The sequence below is a fragment of the Pleurodeles waltl genome, chromosome 7, assembly GCF_031143425.1.
Source record: "Pleurodeles waltl isolate 20211129_DDA chromosome 7, aPleWal1.hap1.20221129, whole genome shotgun sequence".
NCBI classification, from domain to species: Eukaryota; Metazoa; Chordata; class Amphibia; order Caudata; family Salamandridae; genus Pleurodeles; species Pleurodeles waltl.
The window spans coordinates 785,699,177-785,720,832 of NC_090446.1; the positions used below are offsets into that span (position 1 = coordinate 785,699,177).

At 42.6% G+C, this 21,656-nt stretch overlaps 1 protein-coding gene across 4 annotated transcripts in view; it reads left to right on the plus strand.

The window, feature by feature from the left end:
- The first annotated feature begins 1,655 nt into the window (after nt 1-1,655).
- RUFY1 (RUN and FYVE domain containing 1) overlaps nt 1,656-21,656 on the plus strand; it is a 475,292-nt gene continuing 455,291 nt past the window's right edge. For 3 of the 4 annotated variants that reach the window (XM_069199306.1, XM_069199308.1, XM_069199309.1), the window contains exon 1: nt 1,656-1,787. The gene's annotated coding sequence lies outside the window, so the exon portion shown is untranslated. Of the gene's footprint in view, nt 1,803-21,656 lie in introns of all 4 variants that reach the window. The other variant, XM_069199307.1, reaches the window with a different exon arrangement.

Consider the following 21,656-nt stretch of genomic DNA (forward strand, 5'->3'; position numbering starts at 1 on the left):
TTTTTCAGTAAATAAACAGACAGATAAGAAAAATTAGATAGATAGTTAAGAAATATATAGATAGAAGGGACAGGTTAGTGTGGAGTGGGAAAGAACACACCAGGATACAAGGAAGTGTTCTTTAAGCAAAAATAGATTTATTCGTAGGAAAAGAGGGACCCACGACAGCAGGAGCACGACCATCCGATCCGAGGGTCTGACACCAACTGAAAGCCTTCAGAACCTCGAACACGGATTGTCGGGCCAAGCTGCCTGGATCGAGAACACAAAGTTAAAAGGAAACAATGCGCGTGAGAGAGAACGGTAAATTTGTAAATACATCAAACATAACAAGTCTATTAACAAATACAATAGAAATGCATAACATATTACAGTTAGGTAGATAGACAGCCTGCCTTTGGGTCAGCCTTCTTCAGCCACTGGCTGTCTGAGTGTCATTTACACTCTGCTTCCATCCATGACAGTGTACTGCATGCGGTAATGATTCAGTCCACATCAATCATTGGATCTCTTGTCCTGTAAGTGATGGCAATTTCTGATGATATGCACACTCATTTTCAGGAGGATGTGAACATAAGTGTCGCGGCTGGATTGGACAGTCCTTTAGTTTTTATAGTTCCCCTTTCATTTCTATATTCATCCTATTTCAAGTCTTCTTAAGTGGATATTACAACTCTCTAGGGTGTTTTAACTGGTTGCTTTCGTGCAGTTCATTTCATCTTCATTGCTGCACATTCTGCTTAGCCACTTCCTAAAAAAACTAGGCGACCATTATGGAATGTTGACGACCACAGTGTATCCTGGTTTTACCAAGCCACGATGGCCTACACATTGGTTCTAAATGGGGTGGCCATGCTGGAACCTTAAAACCATGATTGACTGTGTGCAATACCTCTGCAGAGCAGTCACTCACTGCAATTTTAGGTTAGTGATTGCAAGCACAGAACTACATTGTGTTTAAATTGTAGTACGTTTTCTTTTTTTCTACTTGTAATTTATCTTGCGTATCTGAGTGTGTTTTATTGCAGTTGTGTCAGAAGCTCAATGCAAGAATATGCCCATCAATGTTGCAAAAAAACATTTCAATAATAAGCCAGACCAATTGACATTGCCAGTGCTCGCTGAATATAAATAGTGTTGTCATATTTTACAAGAAATCGGATGCTGAAATTACAAATAACACACTTTTACGATTCACACTATTATTAAACTCTCAGGGACAAACCAAACACCTGACTGGGTTCCAGGCGTTAATTTATTTGCTTGCTCATCAACTCCACATAACTAATATAACACCCAGTGTTGGTAAATGCTAAACGTATCGCGTATACCTTGAGAGGAGTTCCCGCATATTCCGCACTCCTTCGTCTGTTCTCCGTCTAGATTCGCGGATAGCAGTAGGGCCTGTACATGCTAATCCTGTCGTCAACGCCCAGCTCATGACTGACTCCGCTTATGTCATTCAGCAGCGCAGCTCGGCCTGCTTCAAACACCCCGCCAAACTAGGACAGTGTTTATAGAATGCAGAAGCACGTGCATACTCCGTATGCCAAAGAACACTGCGGAATTTTGTACAGTACGCGACGATTGGCTGAGTTGAGGACTAGGCACCAATCCCAGGACACCTTACATATTACGAGCCTCTTCCACTCCCAAACGACTCTCATAATATGCTCAGCTGTTGGCTGTCATGCGACCCGGAAGTATTGACACTGTGGACAAATGTCGACCATTAAAACATCAATAACGGACTACGGGCAGTAGGCTGAATTTTACGAACGGTCTGTGTAAGTAACGCACAGGTAGTCAGTCACCTTATTTGTTATACGTCCTCACCAAGATACCGTTCTCTTCCATGACATTCATTTCAATCTGTTCCACGTGCCTTTCTTGCTCTGCTCTCTGCATTTCCCTTGGTATCTTCTGTCCCGCCATATTTACCGAATCCAGCCACCCCTAACTCTTCGACTCTGCTGTGTGTCATTCCCACGCCATTCCCCTGTTCTCTGTCTCTTCCCAGCACCCTCTGTTCCCCCTCCAATACCCAGCTCTTCGTCCCATGCTTATTCGTTATTGATGATAGGGAACGTTTGTAATTTTATGTATATAGCGCTTACTACCCTTGACATGGCTTTGAAGCGCTTTACGGCGTGTGGCTGGTGAGGATTTACTGCAGCTTGTATTTCGTCAGTTGTATCTCTTTGGACATATGAGCATTGTTTCCAATATATTTCTATGAGGTTTCTACTTTGAAAGTAGCTATTACGTTAACAAATGTAATGATTTGCTCCGCGACCTCTCATGCTGAGCTGCACGGAAATCCTATTGCTTATTTTTTCACAGTAATAATAAAACCACAGCGCTTTCTACGAATTTCTGTACATAAAATACACGAACCATATTTATGTCACTACTGAGACACCTGAGTTTTGACTGTGCATTTTAATCCTGAGTTATATAATTCACTATTCATTTTACATAGGGTATTTATATATGGCTCTACTACAAGAAAAATGTTTTGCTGAGAAATTGTTTAACACCTGTTAAGTACGATGATATAAGTGGGAGATGGGATGTGTCGAGGAAACTTTGAATTAATTTACAGTAGATGAGTGCACAGAGATGTTCAGCTGGTGTATGTGGCAGGCGGAGATTGACTATCGCTAAATTGAAATCCTCCCTGTATTTCCAGACTCATTGGTTAAACAGCAGTTTGAGTGATTGATGTATTACTAGCAGTGCTTTAAATGGGGAAAAAAAAGTGCAGGTACTCATCATATTGAGCTTTGGTCGGGGGTGTGGCAAGGAGGCGGGGCGGAGCTTTGGGCGGGGCTAATGACAAACATTTAAAGACCTCAAGAATTTTCTTTGGTGCATATGATTACAAATTGCTTCAATCTGTAATGTATTGTTGGTCCCCTAGCACGTAGTAAGGATACTTTTAACAATGTCTTTCAAATGTTGCCATATGTGAAGATTGCCTCTGCACAAATGGCACACAAATCACATTTGAATATTGATATTATACACAGTTTCAGCTATCATGGGCAGCTTATAGAAAAGGAGTCCATGATTTTCTACTAACCAATGCTAGTTCACATTGCTGAATAGGTAACTATCAGGTTTCCCTGTTTGTCAGAAGCATTGGTCCAATGAAAGTGCAATCTGGAATTCTCAGTACTACTAAAATCAGTTGCAAAAACTAAAGTTTATTAATCTAACAGGAAACAGATTAGTTAAACATCTACACATTCACAAAGCACAATGTGCTAAAGTACTGAAACAACCAAGTTGTGGGACCATATTTGGCAGCTTGGAAGTTGCCAGTAAATGTTTCAAAACGAACAGCAGTGATTATTAACAAAAGACATAAAAAAAGCATCCACATAGATTTGAAGGGGGACTTTTCTTCGCCGTGGTTGCGTGAACGACAAGCTCTCTCATCAGCTGATCTCCATCCTAGTTGCAGCCATGTTTTAACATACGGTAGTGGTTCAAACCTTTGAATGGGTGGGCCAACACATTTAAAAAACAGAAGGGAGGACAGACGATTTGTGCAAATAGAATTTCTCTTTGGTGTGAGCAGATCATTCACACAGCTAAAACTTCTTTCACATTCTCTTGTGGACCCAGCAATGGTCTCAACAGCTTTCATCAATGAAATAAAATCTAGAGGTATGTAGGCAGCTTTGACCTCCTTGTCTTCTCTAAATCCCCTAATACTATCCACCACATTTACTCTCAAGATTTGACAAAGCTGCCTCACATCTTTGTCACCATATTGAATATCCATGCTGTCTTCTGGCCAGTTTTCTGGATAAATCAGTTTTATGTGCTGCGTAAATAATTTCATGCTGTCTGTTTTGGGAGTGTCTGCCAATTAAGTGCTGACATGGGAAGATTTTGTGGTGGAAAATCTTGTTTTTAAGTTTTCTGCTAAGCTCCAGTAGAATTGAGGTGCATTTATCTCTGGAAATTTGCTCTTTACATGTAGGCCTACACCCCTGAATGTAAGGCTGCTGCAGGCTTCCATGGCTTCTTCAGTGTAGGGACCAGGGGTGTTAACCATCGATTCAAAGACCCTGACTGCCCTTGTCAGCAATTTTTCAGCATCTGGAAGGGTTGTCATTGTGCTGAAGCTGGCGAGAAAAGTCACTCAATTCTGCGAGAGCATCCAACATGATACCAACATTCTTTAAAAATGAGCAAGAGGTCAGAATGTTGTCAAGGCCAGCATATTTTGCTCTATCTCTGCATCGCGTTGTTGGTCAAAAGCAGCTTTTGAGAAATGCTGGTGTAGTGAAGAAAAGCTTTGCCATACAGCCTTTACACTCCTTTCACTGGAAGCAACCCAGCGAATGGAAAGAACCCGTCCAATAACAAGAAAATGCTGCTCAATTTCCTTTGCACATTGTCTCAGTTCTCTTTGATTTTTAGGTGAGGCATGGTACAAAGAATATAATTTGTCAAAGAAGATCTGAAAGTGATTTATGCCTAAAATGTATTTCATAACATCTCCGACAGCTAGCTCCAACTGATTGTTACTACAGTGCCACTCAAATAAGCCCAGATAGCAAATCTGCAGCTGTGCTGGAACAACAGCCTGCTTCCCAAGCATAACCGATGCACCATCACAAGCTAAGGCAATCAAACATTCTCGAAGAAAATCTTCATGAAAGCCGTGCTTGTGTAGGCACTCCATCGCAGCAGTGGTGATATCATTAGCTGTGGTGCCATCAAGTTCAACTAAGTAAAAAAAAAAAAGTACGCACATCAGAATCACTTGCGACAGCAGCACGCAAGCAAAGGACAAGCACAGATTTTCCACTAAAAGTGGTTGATTCGTCAATTAACAAGCATATTTTACGTTTGTTTTCTAATATGTCCTTTGCAAGTTTTTTTCTCATACATGAAGCAATATGGTCTAAAATGTCAGCACATGAATTGTTACTATGAAGAACACGGCCCATATTCAATCCGTTCAGTTGCTGCACATCAACGTCCGGCGACATATCTACAAATGGCCGCCCATGTTTTCCTATTTTGTGTTCTGTACGAAACACACAGCATGTTATTTCCTGTTCTGCAATGTTCATTAAATGTGCATGATTTTCCATGCTCTGTCTTAGGGACTCTTGTGCAACTTTTTCTGCAGTGACATGAGCTGTTGAAAATGTATGCTCTCTGATTTGTTTCCGTAGAGACATCTGTTGCTTACATTTCTCCTTTCCATAATGAGTTACTTTGCGATCTGACCATTCTTGTGCAAGTCTTAACCCTTGGGTTTTATTTGCACCCAGTGATTTTAGCGATCTACATGTTGAACAACCTAATTTTTTATTTTCAACAATTAGCCAGCTGTATTCTTTGCAGAAATATTGCATTTGCTCAATATTCCAGCAGTCCAGTAAGTCCACCTCTCTGAAATAATTTGTAGACGATGTAGTGAAAAGCAGTGTTTGACTCTCACTAGAATGATGCACAGTAGTGTCCACAGTGATATAAATATCTGCATTATGATTAGCATTACCACCTTTAGATACAACACAATCAATGTCATCCGAACACTCCAGCTCCATTTGCTTCCTTTTGGTGCCTTGAGAGGCACTATCCTTGTGCAACCACTTCAGCAAACTCATTTTTACCACGTAGACTGAATTTGGACCTGTAGCAACCTGATGCCTGACACCGACAACCTTTCCCGTTCGCAACATCTCGTGAAGCCCGACGCAGTGAAACTGAAACAAAGAAAAAAAAATGTTGCTTTGACCTGCAATCACAATACAAAGGTGGGGCACGGATGATGTAAAGTGACTTGTCAAGGTGAAAGCTTGTAAGAGTTGATAATGTCGAATTGAAAAATTGTACACCAAGGCGAATTCTGACATATTCCCGCAGGCAGTCCCGTCCATAAGACAAGTGAGTTAATGAGATGAGTGAGATAACGAGCTCAGGGTCACAAAATGCCGTCATAGAAGACTTGCTTTGAAGGATGATAGAGCTTCCCATAACCAAGCCTTGATTTGCACTGAGAGATCAATTTCACTGACATTGAGCGTGCTGTACTAACTTGCTCAGCAGCACTACAATAAAGTAAACATTAAAAGCTGCGGACAATCATTGAAGCCTGTTAGCTACCAAAACCTGTGTTATCTACCACTCAAACATTTTGATTAGAGGCTAGGGAGACTGCAAATTATCTGTTGGGAGACACACTTCCAGACAGGGATGTATAAACAAAGGCACAGGTAATAGGAGCTTCACTGAAGAGGAACAAAGTGTACCTTTAAGGTTTTTATGACTTTTCAGTTGTGCACATGATGAACACTGTGCAGAATGTAGATTTACTCTCAGATAGACATGTACATAGTGCAGCTGCATTTGAAACAAACTTCCTAAGACATGTAGAAGTGGATTTTCCTAGCTCTTGTTAACTAGGCCTCAGATTAGTCCCAGTCACCATCTTTTTTCAAAATATGTTTTTTCAGCAGCACACAGTCCAGTAATATTTGCTTATTTCCTTTGACATCGTTCCTACTGTTTGATGGAAAAAAAAAACATTCCAACACGCTCACAATACTGTATCTTTCTCAAGGGCTTGCTGCTTGTCCACTGTGCCCTGTTAGTTCATAATAGTTTACTGTGGTTCATGTAACTAGTTTGTCATGCCTTCTCCTCATGACATTAGCTAGAGTGAACAGAATAAATATTAATGTAGTGTGATAGTGTTTAAGCACTAAGGCAGTAATTGTGCTGTGACGTTGCTCTGTCTTAATCATTAATCCTGTAGCCACATTATCGAGGTAGATTTTGGGGTATTCACATTTGGGAGTCTCCCGTGCCCACACGTTAACAACAGTACTTATGTAGGATGGCTGACATATGAGACTTTCAGACTCAGGTGCTTGAGAAGTGTAAATGGACAGCACCATTCTACTCAGAGAAGAGTATCTGAGAAGAAAGAGAGGATTATGAAAGGAGTTGAAGGTATCTGTGGTGGAAGTGGATGGTAGAGGACAGAGATTAAAGTTGCCTGCATGGGGTGTAAATTATCTGACAGGTGTGGCAGAGAACCTGAAAATAGCGCATACCCTTTGGTGATAGACATAACAGTGAATGGCAGAAAGCACCTGAGAGAATGTGACAGATAAATACTAAGGGTAAGAGAGGAGAGTATTAGGAGATGGACCTGATAAAGAGTGGACAAGTAATGCTAGAGTAGAGGGTACATGAGTTGGGAAAGTGAAGAGAATATAAAGGTAATGAAGGATAGAGCATTAAGGGTCAGCGACAGTGTGTAGGATTCCATAGCCACCTTCTACTGGCCAGCATTCCCCAACTAAGGCAGAGGTTGGCAATGAAACATATCCCCTTCCTACCACTACATTCGCCTGAGAGCCATTATGTTGTCATATATATTGAGTTGCAGTTTTAACTTTGCCAGCAGAAGCTCTATATTCATAACAGGAAAAAAATCAAAGACTATTATAATGGAAAGTTTAAAATAACTGGGTAAGCTAATCAACGTGCCAAGCTTCTCTCAGCTTCTAAGGACCAAGGTAAGAGGAACAACTGAAGTACTGTAGCAAGGATGCCATGGGGCCCAGTGCAAATGAGTAAATTGACCTATTTGAATGCTGTTTGGGCAATGAATGCAACTATCTGAGCTCAACGGGCCCCTCAAGGCTCTGGGCTTCAGTGCAACTGCACCTGCTGTACCAGTGGTGACTATGCCACTGTCCTTGCTGGCAGTGGCACTCTGCTCATACAAATCTCCTGTGCATAAAGTAAGCTGCAGCCAGTTGATTTGAGAAGGACCGCAGCTTTAACAATGTTAAACAGGCATCAGAGCTGCCTGGTAGAAACCTCACTAGAGAGGCCCTTTATCACTACCCTAATGAGGCCATGGATGAAAACTTTCCCACTCAATCCTTGCGTTAAGCATTCCCCACTGCCCTGCCTCATGGGAAAACTTCAGCACTGCAGGTGTTTTCACTTTTAGTTGAGCAGGAGTGCTGTTTATTCTCTTGCTGTGTGGAGTGGAGCTCACACCCTCAGGGAGACCCTGAGTGCTCAGAGAAGGATGCACACACTTTACAGAGAACATACACACACTGGCCTGTGGCGTGTCTGAATTCAATGGGTGTTGTGCTGCTGCATGTTTAATCTTTGAATTATGGGACTTAGGGCCATATGTAAAAACACTTTTTCCCATAGACATAGAATGGGTAAAAACCTTTGCTACATCTGGCCCTTATAGTCTTGTTTATTCCAATATACAGCAAGACTACAAGTCCTACAGGTCAAAGAAAAAAACTGGACTTGATTAAAACATCTCTCCTTGAACAGGAAAAGTTAGTAGCAACAATGCCAGGCCATTAAGAATTTCCCAATGTCTGTCAAGCTCAGTTTCCGAATTAGCTGTCGAAGTGCATTAAAAAAGTATGGGAACTCTGATGCTGCATGCAATGGGGGGGGCGGGGGGTGGTCAGTGAGCATGGAACAGGGTGGCTAAAAAGAACTAAAATAATCAAAATGTGTTTTTGGCTTTTCACTATCAGGTAGCTACATATAAATTGGCATGCAGCTTAAATGAAAAAGAAAGAAAAAACATTGTTACTCTATGGGAAATGCACTATAAGTACATTACGAAACCTCTCTTAGTAAATACACAGCAGAGTCTGTGTCTAACCAGGAAGCCACGGAATTAAAGGGGCATATTTAAGAAATGTGGCGCAGCACACTGTGCAGCGCCACTTTTCTTGCTCCGTTTACCCCACCATGTGTGCGCTGTATTTAAAATATGGCGAACCATGGCGCAGGGTATGGGGCAATAGTGAATTTCTTTATGATAATACTGATGTACTCTGCAGGAGTAGCACCAACATTTTGGCGCTACTCCTGTGGAGTACATAGGGGTCCATTGTAAATAAAGCTGTGCCTCCTTTTAACGCCTGCTCTGAGCAGGCATTAAAAGCGCCGAAAAAAATGACGTTGGGGAATCTGTTAGATTTCTTTGCACCATTTTTCGCAACACCTCCTTACGGGGGATCGCCGACCTCTGCATACATTATGCCTGGCATAGGCATAATGTAGAGCAAAAGGTTACAAAGTAAATATGGGGCAGGGATTTTGGCCTCGTTGGGCCACATTAGTGTCTAAAAAATGATGCTAATGTGGCGCAAGGAGGCGCTAGGGGCTTCTAAATATGCCCCTAAATCTTGGTTGCCACAGTGTAGAATAGTGTATTGTGTGTTTTTAGCGCTCCGAAGTCACAGCCTGTGACAAAGCACTGAATATGAAAGTCATTATTTTAGCTTGCATTATACACAGTATAACTGAGATAGACTACAACAAAAAGCGCAAAACATTTTAGGATAACATTGTGCCTTTAAAATCTAGTTTAGTAATATCCAAACTGTACATTATGCATTTTCTTTTACATTACTGTCTCTTCAAAACCTCTAGTGCCAGTAAGCAGTACATAAATACAATTACAATTGAAAGCACGCACTTCACAGCACAATCGTTAATTCTTTGCACTACCACTCAAGTAATAACTCTCTCACCACAAAACTTCAATAAAGTAAAGCGATTACTGGCTCCGAGTATCCTTTACTTTTGCAGGCTCCGTTTATTTTTGCAGGTTAACTTGTAGTGCACATTTGCAACTATTTTAGGCAAGCAGCCTGGCAGAAAGGATTGATCAGCTGTCTGCCGGGCTTCAGTTTTACAGCACAGAAGACTCGCTGAAATAATCTTCAGCTGACGGTTCTGTATTTACAAAAACATGAGGGGACTTTTAAATAAAAAAAAAGATTGAAAAAAATCAAAACACAACTAACTTGTGCCCCTTGATCCCACCCACAGACTTACCTGATCTGTAAGATTATTGTGTCCGCTGCCTGGAAAGAGCCCAGATGCTGCAGCAATCTGTTTCTGGATGGCACGAGGGTCCAGTTGCTGAAATTCGATGTTGCTCGATAAACGCACAGAGTCCTGTCCTGCTTGATGACTCCTGGCGGCAAACCTGCGTGCAGCTGCTCTCCTCTGCCCCCTTGTCTGATGATGGCTTTTTCCGTGCTGCTGTGCCTGTGCTGGCAAAGAAGAAAGCGAAAGCCAGCGCAAGTTGTACTTTTTAAAGGGCTTTCTTTTCTTCCCGCCACACAGCTACCTGGCGGGTGACGTCACAGGCTGCTCTGCCATGACTCATCACCACCAGTGTGAAATGGCCATCATTAGAGCATGCGCTGCATTCTCACATGATGACTATTTGTCCCTTTAAATGCGGACCTGTTCAGTGAGTACCGGTACTCTCCTTTGTAACTGAGAAGTTCCGGTACTCTTGGGAGGGAAAAAAAAAAGTGCCGGTACTCAGTACCGGTGAGTACCGGCCCATTTAAAGTACTGATTACTAGGGAAATTATTAAGAGGAAAAGCATTTTTCTTTGACCCAAGATAAGGTGATCGTTTCATCACCAACAAGGGAGTTGTATGTAAAGGCAGTGCTTTCACCCAGGAGCGGTTATCTAACCTTTTTATCTGAAGGCGCTACATTCTTTCTTAAGATGTTAGGGAGCTACGACCGGTTCTGGGGCTTTGAGGGACACCGGAAGGAGGGAGTATGTTAGGCCCCTTAAATTTCCATAAAGTGTCACATGAAATGACATCACAGGAATTATTACAGGAAGTGCCATCTTTTGGTTGTTTTGAAGCGACTTTGCAAAAAGAAACTTTCTTGGTGTAGATATCAGTCAAACAATAAAAACATAATACCGCAAATAAATACATTTCAAAGTTCTATTAAGAGGACATACTTTATATTAGCCACAGTAGGTGGAAAAGCCTGGTCTAGGTCTCTCCAAAATGTATATCAATAATCAAATAAAAAATAAATTGGTTACAGAATACTGGATTCTGTGTGTGTGTGTATGTATGGCGTATTCTTATAGCTCAAACCTAGCTAAAATGTTGCAAAGCGCTGTACAGGGTGTAGCCAACATTTGATAGGAGGAGTAGAAGATGGACTGTTCCTGCATCATGATGTGGTGTTTATAAAGAGTTGAGTATTCAGCTGTTTCTTAAACTGGTGCTGGATTTGGGCTGTCCTGATGGATATGGGTATATTGTTGTAGGTCCTTGGTGCATAGATGGGAAAAGCCTTTTAACTTGTTTTGTAACTTTAACACTTCTTCCATCAGACGGTGTCCTCGCTACAGGTGTGCGGATAGCCATTGGAAATGGCGAGTTTGTCATCCAAGTAGACAGGGCTGTCTGTCCTATGTGTGTGATATTTCTATTTTGTGAATCTAGCTGAACGGCATCAGAGTGTTGTAAAGGGTAAAAGAAATCATAAAGTAAAAGAGTAATAGAAAGGGTAGCTGCTTTGTTGACTGTTAATGCTTTGTGATGGCTTCTGTAGATGATGCAGCTGGTTTTGAAGGTGGGACAGGCTAGCAAGGGATGACCGGGAGCTCCATCAGGGTGGAACAATGTTGTCATATTTATTCTGGCCCTAGTTGGTGTGCTGCAGCACGTAGAATGCCTTTAACGGGGACCAGTGTAGATTAAAATCCCAAGATGATTTTCCTGGTGGTACCTTGTGCAACATAAATATGTGGCACAGAAGCTGTTTGAGCAAGAAAGATATGGAGGCAGATAAAACAGTTGAAATACCTTGACTTCTAATAAACACAACACCCAAATCATTGTAAAACACTAGAAACTACCAGAATGCAGTCATCTGAATGCTAAAAGGGTAAACTGTCATGTGTTCTGCGCCATGGCTACAAGACACCAATCAACATCTTTTGAAGCCTTTAAAAGTTTCTGATACTAATTATTAGTATGCACTTAACATGGTCTCTCTTTTTGTCAATTTGCATGATGCAGATTTAATTGACAGCTTTGAGAGACATCTTGTTTCACCTGCATATGATGATTTCTCTCAATTTTGCAAAACACCTGCAAAGCTGACATCCCAAATGCAATTAAACGATGCTGCAAGACTTCCTCATCAACTGATCTATTTCCTTGGGCCTCACGGTGCTGGACTATGGCTGCAAGGCCCAGGAAGGAGAGCGAGCAAAGTGTCTGTCCAATATTTTACTATCATGGCCAGTATTGTCATTTCTAATACAGGACAAAAGAGCAAAAATGTAAATGGAACTTTTTGGGATATAGCTAAATAGAACAAAAAATCCTTGGCTCACCAAGAAAGTCACATTTCTCAGATTGCAAGGGTGGGTAATATAAAGACAAATGCCTCGGAGCAGAGGTCAACAAATTGGGGGTAGGCCCCTTTGGGGAGCCCCAATTGATCTTAGGGGGGAACGAGGCTCTGGGTAGCAGAAGCATTTATTATGCCAAATGGACCAGACACAAACATCATGCTTGAAATATTGCTGCCTTTTTGGAAAAGGTAAACAGAGTGCCAGTGTGCTACTCTATAATGGGCCATCTGAAATGCGCACACGTGGAACTGAGATCTGGGGACATTAACACCAGTTTGCAGACAAGAAGGTAAGTGAAAAAAAAACGATTCCTTCCTCAGAAGTAATCAAAAAGCCCTAGTGTCTGGGCGGGCCTCTCAGTGCTTGACCAAGAGTGCGAGGTCCAAGGGAGAAGGGCTTTACTGGGGCTCACACCCATGGTCCATTGCTGCAAGAGCACAGTATAACCCCTTCACCCCTTGCAGCACTTGGCCATGTCTGAGAGGCCCAAGGAAGGGAGGGCCTTTCCCTGAGCCTTTACTACCATGTCCAGCAATGCAGAGGGGAGGGCTGTTCCCCACTGGACCTCGCAGCACCAAGCCATGGCTGGGATCCCCTGATGAAAATAATGAATCCCTAGCTTCTGAAAATGAAGAACAGGCTTTACCCACCATATCCCTAGGGCATCCTCTCCTGTACAGAAAAAACATTTTTCATTATTACTTCACAGGACACTTAGCCTGCTTGTGGTTTCACCACAAAGATGTACATATGGAGGTTACCAAAAATCACTAAGTTCATGTTGGGGTTTCATCACATTACACCCTTTTTTAAATCAAGTCCCCTATTCTCTTTCACATATAAAACATGTGGTATACTGGGAACGTTATGTGTCTTGAAACAAGCAATCTTGATTCTCCTACTTGAATAAATTGTTGTACTTGGGCAAATCATGTTCTTCCTGTACCTATAACTCCTTATCTCTTGGGCTGACTGGCCATTGTCTTCAAGCAACGATTATAAGGTGGGAACTGCTCATTTTGGGGTGTTCTGCTTTCAGCTTTTACATTCCTCCTTTTCAGCAACTCTAAAGGTTAACATTTTATTAAAGTGGCCTGTGTAGGTCACTCCCTTTGATACAAGTCCTCACTTCCAGTTACCATGTTAGAAAGTGCTGGCCCTTCGCACCTCTATACAATAAAATTAGTGTTAAGACATGCCACTGGGCTGGGCTGCTCCAAGCTTCCCAGCTACGCTGTTTGCTTTATATCCCATATTGATTAGACTGCATGTCTGTATCAGTTCTTTGGCAAGTAGAAAAAGATTGGACATGTGGCACCCTGCTGGAGCCCACTACAGTAGGCTGGGCAAACAGAGGAGCAATCCAGCACACTGCCTTCCTACTTTGGTGGGTCTCACTATACTGGATCATGACTGTGATGTCCAGGGGAATGAAGGCCTCTCCTGACTTGCAGCACTGCATCATGGCTGTGAGGACCAGGAGAGCAAGCTGGTGGCATTGCAGTGGTGCCATGTGTCCTGGCTAAGGCAAGTTAAATGGACGAATTCCTACCCCTATCCACAGGATGGATGTAAAATACATCCATAATTTGGGTAAGTAGGGCTAAAAACACTGCTGGGCTCCTGTGCCATTTTACCTGCTGCATTAATGATACCTTCATCCATGAGAAGGGGCCTCACAGTCACCGTCCTGTAAAAGACAGCCATAATTTGAGTACATTTGAGACCTAACACACCAGAGTTCCACTTTGACTTCACTGCTGCACTATTTTTAGCTACGCACCTGAAAGGAGTCTCACAATTATGGTCCTGTGATGCAAGGCCGTGCATCGAAGACACATGCTAAGAGAGTCCGGAGAAGGGAGTCTGTTGTGTATCAGTGGCACTTCACTAGCTATAATGTTGATAGCTACAACCTTCAGAGCCATGGTCCAGTGCTGGGAGGCCCAGAGCATAACACTCCATTCCTTGGGCCTCAAGGCACTGGACCATGGCTATAAAGCCTTGTAGATGATAGCTTTTCCTGGTCTTCACAGCTCTGGGTCATGGCACCCTTTTCCCTCACATGGCTGTGAGACCCAGGGGAGAATCTGTCCTCAGCCTTACCATGCTGAAACGTGGCTGCGAGACGCATGGAAGACAGTAAAGTTGCATAGCAATGGTGCCTTGGTGAAAAGGAAAAGCGTTCCCTCAACCTCGTCCACTGCGTGCACAGTAAAAGACATCTGTAATTTGGGTATATTGGGCACCTAATACCCCTGGGCCCAGTACTAAGTGATAAGAGTCCACTTCCCTTGGACCTTGCAGCAGTGGACCATGGCTATGAGGCCTAGGTCAGGGTCCCCCACTGCCCTTGGCCTTGTAATCATGGTGTAGAGCTGCGAGGCTCAGGAGAGCGGAGTCCAGCATAAGGGAAGACTTTCCCCTGGGTCTTGCACCAGTGGTGGTGCTGCAAGACCACTTCACAGGGGTTCCCTCCCCTGGACGTTCCGCCCCCACATGATCCAGAGCTGCAAGGACCTGAAATCTTTGGTCAAATGCTGTAGGGCCTAGGGGATGTGGGCCCACTCCGCTATGTGCCCTGCCATGATCTAGCACTGCAAGGCCCAGGGGAGCAGGGTCCCATACCCTGGGTCTCACTGCTATTGTCTAGTGTGGCAAGGCCCATGAGGAGGCCATACTGATCTGAGCCTCACATCCATGGTCTAGTGCTGCAAGGCCTAGGGAAGAAGAGTCCCCATACCTGGGCTTCACAGATATGACCCATCGCTGTGAGTCCCAGGAAAAGGGCCTCCCATCCCCTGGACCTCACAGCCATGGTCTAGCACTGCAAGACTGTAATAGGGTGGACAGTTTTCCATTTTCATTTCACGGGACACTTTGTGTCTTTGGAGAAACATTGTTCATATGGAGACACATTGTGTGTGCAGAGACAGCAGAAGAAGTTTCTTGCGGAGCAGAGTAACTATGAGTCGTATAGATGATTTTTAAGCTTAATTTCAAATCTCTGCCTTTGACACAGGCCATCTTAAAATTATTCGGCTTGAGACTGAGTTTATTGATTATGATTGCTATTCAACTATGTATAAGTTTTGATCCCTTTACCACATCCTGTAGTAATTCTTAACTACTCACTATTTGCAAATTTTGAGTAACAAGTTTAGAAAACTAACTGTTATGTAAATGGAATGAAATTCTAAAGCTTAGAAACACCAGTAGTAAATATCAGTTTCTAGGAGGTGCACTGTCCAGTAAGTAGCCACTACCCAGGAACCTTTCTAGTGGGTATGTTTTAGCCATGGAACTTGGATATTTGACATCTATTCTCAGCTTTACCATTTCACCTAAATATAATGGAAATAGACACTATCACTAGAATGACATTTCAATAGGAAGGCCACCCAATTGGCCTTGCCATAAGAATCACTGACAATCCGGTTGTGGTCTAGTGGACTGGTTGGAAATGTGAAACGAGGAGACATGTATTTTATTTTTTCCTTTTTTTTTATTTTTATTCTGCCCTCTCATTTGGACAAATTGTATGCTCTTGGGCAATTACGTTTCTGAACTTATTGCCCTGATCCCTTTTTTGGTAAGATTGGGAGTATTTTGATTGCGTTTAAGAACTGGTAATAAGCATCTGATTAAAAAATAGACTGAATATTACCTGGGAGGAAAGAAGTTCACAGTCACATGGTAATGCAATACAGTGGTAAATGTGAAGCCAAGGCCTGTGGAATTATGTGATTGTTCAGCCATGGCGTTTTTGCATTATTATGTATTTGCCGCATTATCTACGTAGTCCATCATCTCCTGCATAACTTACAGATTTTAACAAAAAAAAAAATTATAGCTCAAATGGTTTGAATGCTACTGAAAACGCAGGAACATGTGTTGCCATGCAGTGAAAGGCCTTTTTCACAGGTTGGCTGGTCACCTATTGGTTGCTTATTGCTGTTTGGGTGTTAATGGTACTAATGAGGGGGTACCTTAATGACAGACAGTATTAACAAGTGTAAGAGTGAGAAAATAATTAAGTAATACTATCACTAAATGTGCAGCATTATTTGCCTTTTCTTGCTGCATAATTTAGTGAACCCTGCTGCTTAATTTGGCCGTCCATTGCTGCATCATTCCAGTTGCCGTATGTATAGCCTTTGCCCCAAGTAGAAGCGTACCGAAGTCTTGACTCTACTAATTTTATCAACTGTTTGATCTTGGACAAATAATAATCTTCCTGTGCCTCGTCCTCTGAGTTGACAATGTGACAGCACTTTCAGTCTTACTCAAAGAAATAGACACCAATTCCATACTCCCAGGACAGGTCCGGAGTATAGGCTTTATTCACTCATTTAAGGCTGTTTGCATCCCAATAGCTGAAGGCGTGCTTTAAACTGCTTTGTGCACCACCTGTCCTGTGCAACAGTGCCTCTCTTCTAGCCCCAGACAATCATCTCCTTCACGGCTTATCAAGGGCTGAAAGAGAGTTGCTTGTCATTTTAAAGGGTTAAAAGTGCGGGTCAGTGGGTGTCCTGCAGTGCCTTTGTGTGGACATCACAAGACTGGATATCCAGTTAAAGGCCAAACCTGCCAAATGCAAACATCTGGCCATCCTACCGGGGGCCCCTACCGTAGGCCTCGCAGTGGCATACCATGAGTTGCGCCATACTATGATCGATTGCACGGCAAAGACCCTTTCTTCCCTGAGCATCGCCCCTATGGTGTAAAGCTGCGAGGCACAGGGGATGGGGCGTCCCTTCCCCAACCCACACACTCATGGCCCAGCACGGCTAGGCCTGAGGAGGTGGGCCCCTTCACCTATTCTTCTCAGGGTTACACATGATTGCAAGACCGTAGGCCTCCCATTGCTTGCTACACATCGCTGCGAGGCCTGGTGCCCCCATGTTGGTCTGCTGAGTACGGGGCCCTGCACAGCTGCCCGTGCCTAGCGCCAGCCCAGTAGGTAGCCTTGATATTTTTCTATGAGGATGTCTGTGAACGCATATTCCTTCTTGTTGTGCATCTGTTGCTTTGTTTGTGCACTAGACTTGAAATAGGGAGAAATCCACAGACCTCTTGTAATGTACCGCTTGCCTGATTTGTAGTATCCATTGAAATCCTAATATTGAGGCTTATTCTGCCCACTTTGCTGCTCTCCCTGTATTGTCTTGCCACAAATGTGCTATTTTCAGAATTTTCAAGAGCTCTTGCTGCTTTATTATACACTTGCCTGCAGTTGTTTTATTGCTGTGAATTGGCTGCCTGAGCTGCTCATTTGTTACTCATCATTCCAGTTTTCTTTTGCAGCATTACAGATACTCCGTGAATCTCCCAGCCCTATAGTCATTATGAGGTGGTGTCTTCTGATATCTTAAATGCTTCCCAAATAGCCTTTTCTCGCTTACTGGTGTATCTGAGAATCTTGAGCTCATTCTATGGATCACTTTTTATTTGACATTTTCATGAATTTACAATGAAAGTGTCAGCAAGAAGTAAAACAAAATCACAATTCACACCAGCCTGTCCGAATCTGGGAGTTACAAGAATACATGCATTAAGCTTCCCCATTCAGCCCCCTGCCAACTGACCAAAGAGGCGATAATTCCCACCTCATGTTAGCAAACCCCAAATCATTGTGAGTAGAAGACTTTGAGTTCATCTCACTGTTCCAGTTGTCCAGCTTTACAATCAGTTCTAGTCTTCAACAGATGCATTTCCTCTGCCACTGCCCATTCATGGATGTCCCCAAGCCATATCTCCAGTGTGGGGCCTCGTAGCTGGAGCCAGTTCATAGCCACATGTCTTCTGCCTAGTAACAGAACCAGATTCATGAACTCATACTTAATTTTCTTCTTTCTCAGCTTTTAGTGAATTCACAACAGGCATCGTTCTACAGTGTTTTGCCCCATCAGTCCAACCAACTCTGAATCCTCTGGATTACTTGTACCTAGTAATCTCTTATCGCACAAGACCTGATCATATTGATGAAATCTTCATCTTCTGCCCTGCGCATGAGGCAGTTTCCCCCTCCATCCGGTTCTATTTTCCATGGCACTTTCGTGGTGAGATAGATTCCATGTTCTTATTTGTCTTGAGTGAACTTAAACATAGCAATACAGGAAGCTAACTTAATTTGTACACAAGCCTGCTCCCATTCTGAATCTGACATAGCTTTCTAAAATCTTCCTCCCAGCGTTCTTTACCACTATTGGAACCTTTAAGCAATGTGTTTTGTAGTGCCCTGTCCAAACTCATAATTGCGTGTCTTCTGGAAGTCAATGCTCCCAACAACCCCCAATGTATATACATCATAGGTTGTTGGGGAAACCATCTCCATGTCTCACTGGCAGCCCTCCTTAGACTGGAGAAAACTAAGAATTGTCCCCTTCATATCTGAGCAGATACTGTGCCTCCTTGAACATAATAAATCTCTCTTCTGTACATAAATAACCCATGTCTTAACAATTGCCCTGTCTCCAATTAGTAGCTGCTTCAACCATTTTTAGTGCATTGACGTTTTGCAGATCCCATGTGGGGGAACCAGGATGATATGGTGTGTGGCTCATCTGCGTTATTTTTTAAGGGGTACTTGCTTCACATCCCCTCATCTCCAGACTAGCATTGCCCCGTGTTTTGCTTTCACTAATGACCTAGCTGAAAACAATCTCTGGAATGCACTTCTTAGTTTAAAGAAGACATTTATTATTACTTCACCACGAGGTTCCTGAGAGAGGAGATTAGTAGGTTGGAGGCACACGTTTAAAAGTAGTCACACCAATGAAAGGAAAATATATCAAAGTGATTCTCAATTGCACTGTACACAGAAAATAAATGTGATTATATTATAGTATAACTTCAAAGCAAAGAATAAAAGTAAAAATTCATCACCGTAGTAGGGCCCACCAAATGCTTAATCTTTCTCATGCCATCTTTCTCATGCCAGCAAGAAGAACGACTCCTGTTCAACTGCGAGAAAGAGATTTTCCACCCCCACGGGACAAGTCAGGCAGCTGGCACCCGCTCCTGACTGAAGTCTAGGAATTCCACGCTACTGAACAGTCATCTTTTTAGTATCTTTGAATAATTAAGAGAGAATTATAAAAAAAAATGCTGGCTACTGTAGGTCAGAGTTGGAAAAAAAAAAAGCGTTGAAGGTTGGCCAAGTCCTCCAGGCCTGCCTCTTCCCAAGGCTGCCTGGAGAAAAACACAAAATATGCGCTTCCTTATCATGCCAGGGTTCGGTGAGAGCAAAATACGAAAAACACAGCTTGGTTTACCATGTGGAAAAACACAGCTCCTCTGCAGTGTCTCAACTGCAATGTCTAATGCCACGATAAAGCCAACAGGCAGCTAAACTGAATACAAAATGTCTAATGCCACCTTAAAGCCAATAGGAAGCTAAACTGAATACAGATTGTAATGTGCTACTGGTGAACATTGAACAACTAATATGCGCAATGGTGAAGCACAAAGTCAGTAGTCAAACATAATTATTTTCACTACACCCCGTCTCTTTTTATTTTTAAGATTAAACAGTAGCTGCTGTTTAACTGCTTTTCTTTATTGTTCCCCCGCCCCTTTCCACCATCTCGACAATGAGTATACCTTTAGGTCGGGGAGAGCCAGACTCCTTGCTCATATGGGCACTTTAGGGCTCCCAGTTTGGTTCTAGAATGGACGCCAAGCCACATAATTTCATCCATTGTTCTGTCTAAATCTTTTAAAGTTGTTCCCGGTACTATAGACATCATGCCTTGTGACAAACCGAGATATCTGGTCAAACTAATCATTTCCATTACAGCTACTTTTCCAGTCCGGAGTAAGGGCCATTTCACACAAATATGTGCATAGCTTCTAAGTCCTTCTATAACCTTGCCTATGTTCACTTGTAATAAAGTCATACAATTCAGTGTGATCTATGTGCTTTGATATCTAAATTCCACATTTTGCCAATGCAAGTTCAAATCGGAGACCAAATCCTGAGGCTGATATGCCATCCTCCAGTTACGTACGCCCGTCAAGGATCATCCAGAAATGTGCACAGAGAGGGACATCTGGTGTAGGAGACTCAGAGTCACCAGAGTTGGTTCACTCGTGGAAACCAGCGTGTCATTGACAAATAGTGAAATCACTTCTATCCTAGTTGATGCATATGAATGCATTAGTTTGAGGCCAATTGCTCTATCGCCAAGGTAAAAATAGTGAGAAGGGGAACAATCATAATTTAGCAGTCTTTCTGACAAAGGTTCATTTCATGAAGGTCCTGTTTTAACTCTAGCCATTGACATCATTTAAAGGAGTTTGATGCATCACATGCTCATGAGGCCAAAATTGTACAGTCACAGGGCCTTAAACAAAAACTGCCAGTCTGTGGAGTCAAAGGACCTTTCTGTATCTAGTAAGAACATATAAGTCTGTAAAGGTTTGTGGCCGAGGTGTATAGAGGGGTATATCAAATTTCAACCAGGCATTCTCTTATCTGGATGGACCAAGGTGTGGTTGACCCCAGCCGGATATGTTGCTTTTACCCTACTCAGTATTCCTGCTTCAGCATTCAATATCTGCAATGAATGGCAATGACCATCTGGTCCTTACTGGGCTTGTGCATGAAAACTAGCAATGCCTTTCTCAAGGCTGCCTGACAAATTCCAGTTTTCATCACTTTGTTGAAAATTTCCGAAGTTTATCCACCAGGATGCAAGAGAATTCCCTGAAGTTGTCTGTCGGGATACTAGCTGTTCAAGGTATTTTACATGGCTGCATACTTTTGATTGTCTCTCAGAGTTCATGTCACATAGTCTTCTCCAATGCAGAGTTCTGTTCATCAGAGAGATGCAACACGACTTTTTACTTACCTTACCAGGGCTTTTAGTCATGTCTCACCAACATTATTAGTCAGTGAGGAGGGACCATCCCGGAATTTTCTGATTTCGAGTCACAATAAAGCATGAAACATATCGACTACCTTAACCTAAGCATAAAAAACCTTAACCGGAAAAAGGCATATTTCCAAACTAACTGACTTCACCACCTTTATAGAGAAAATAAATGTGTTCCACAGACTACAGTTCCAAAGAAATGTAATAAACCAGTAAGGTAGTATTATTGCTACTCTAAACTGAATTTAATTCTGATTTCAAAACGTGAACTTATGAATACTTCCACCAGAGGACGGAACAGATGTTGCATTACCTATTTGGGAAAAGTGTACGTTTGCTAAATAAGGGAGGTGCCTTTATGCCTGGCAGGCTTTTATATCTGCAAAACCTATTCAACATGAGTACCTAGAACTATCAGTCGAGACTGTGGCGCCCATGTTGGACACAGTTTTGCAGCATGTGCTAAATGCACCAATGCATCAAAAACCATGCAAAAGATGAGAGAACTTATGGAACGCTTGCTTCAAGCATGTCTGTTGTAAGG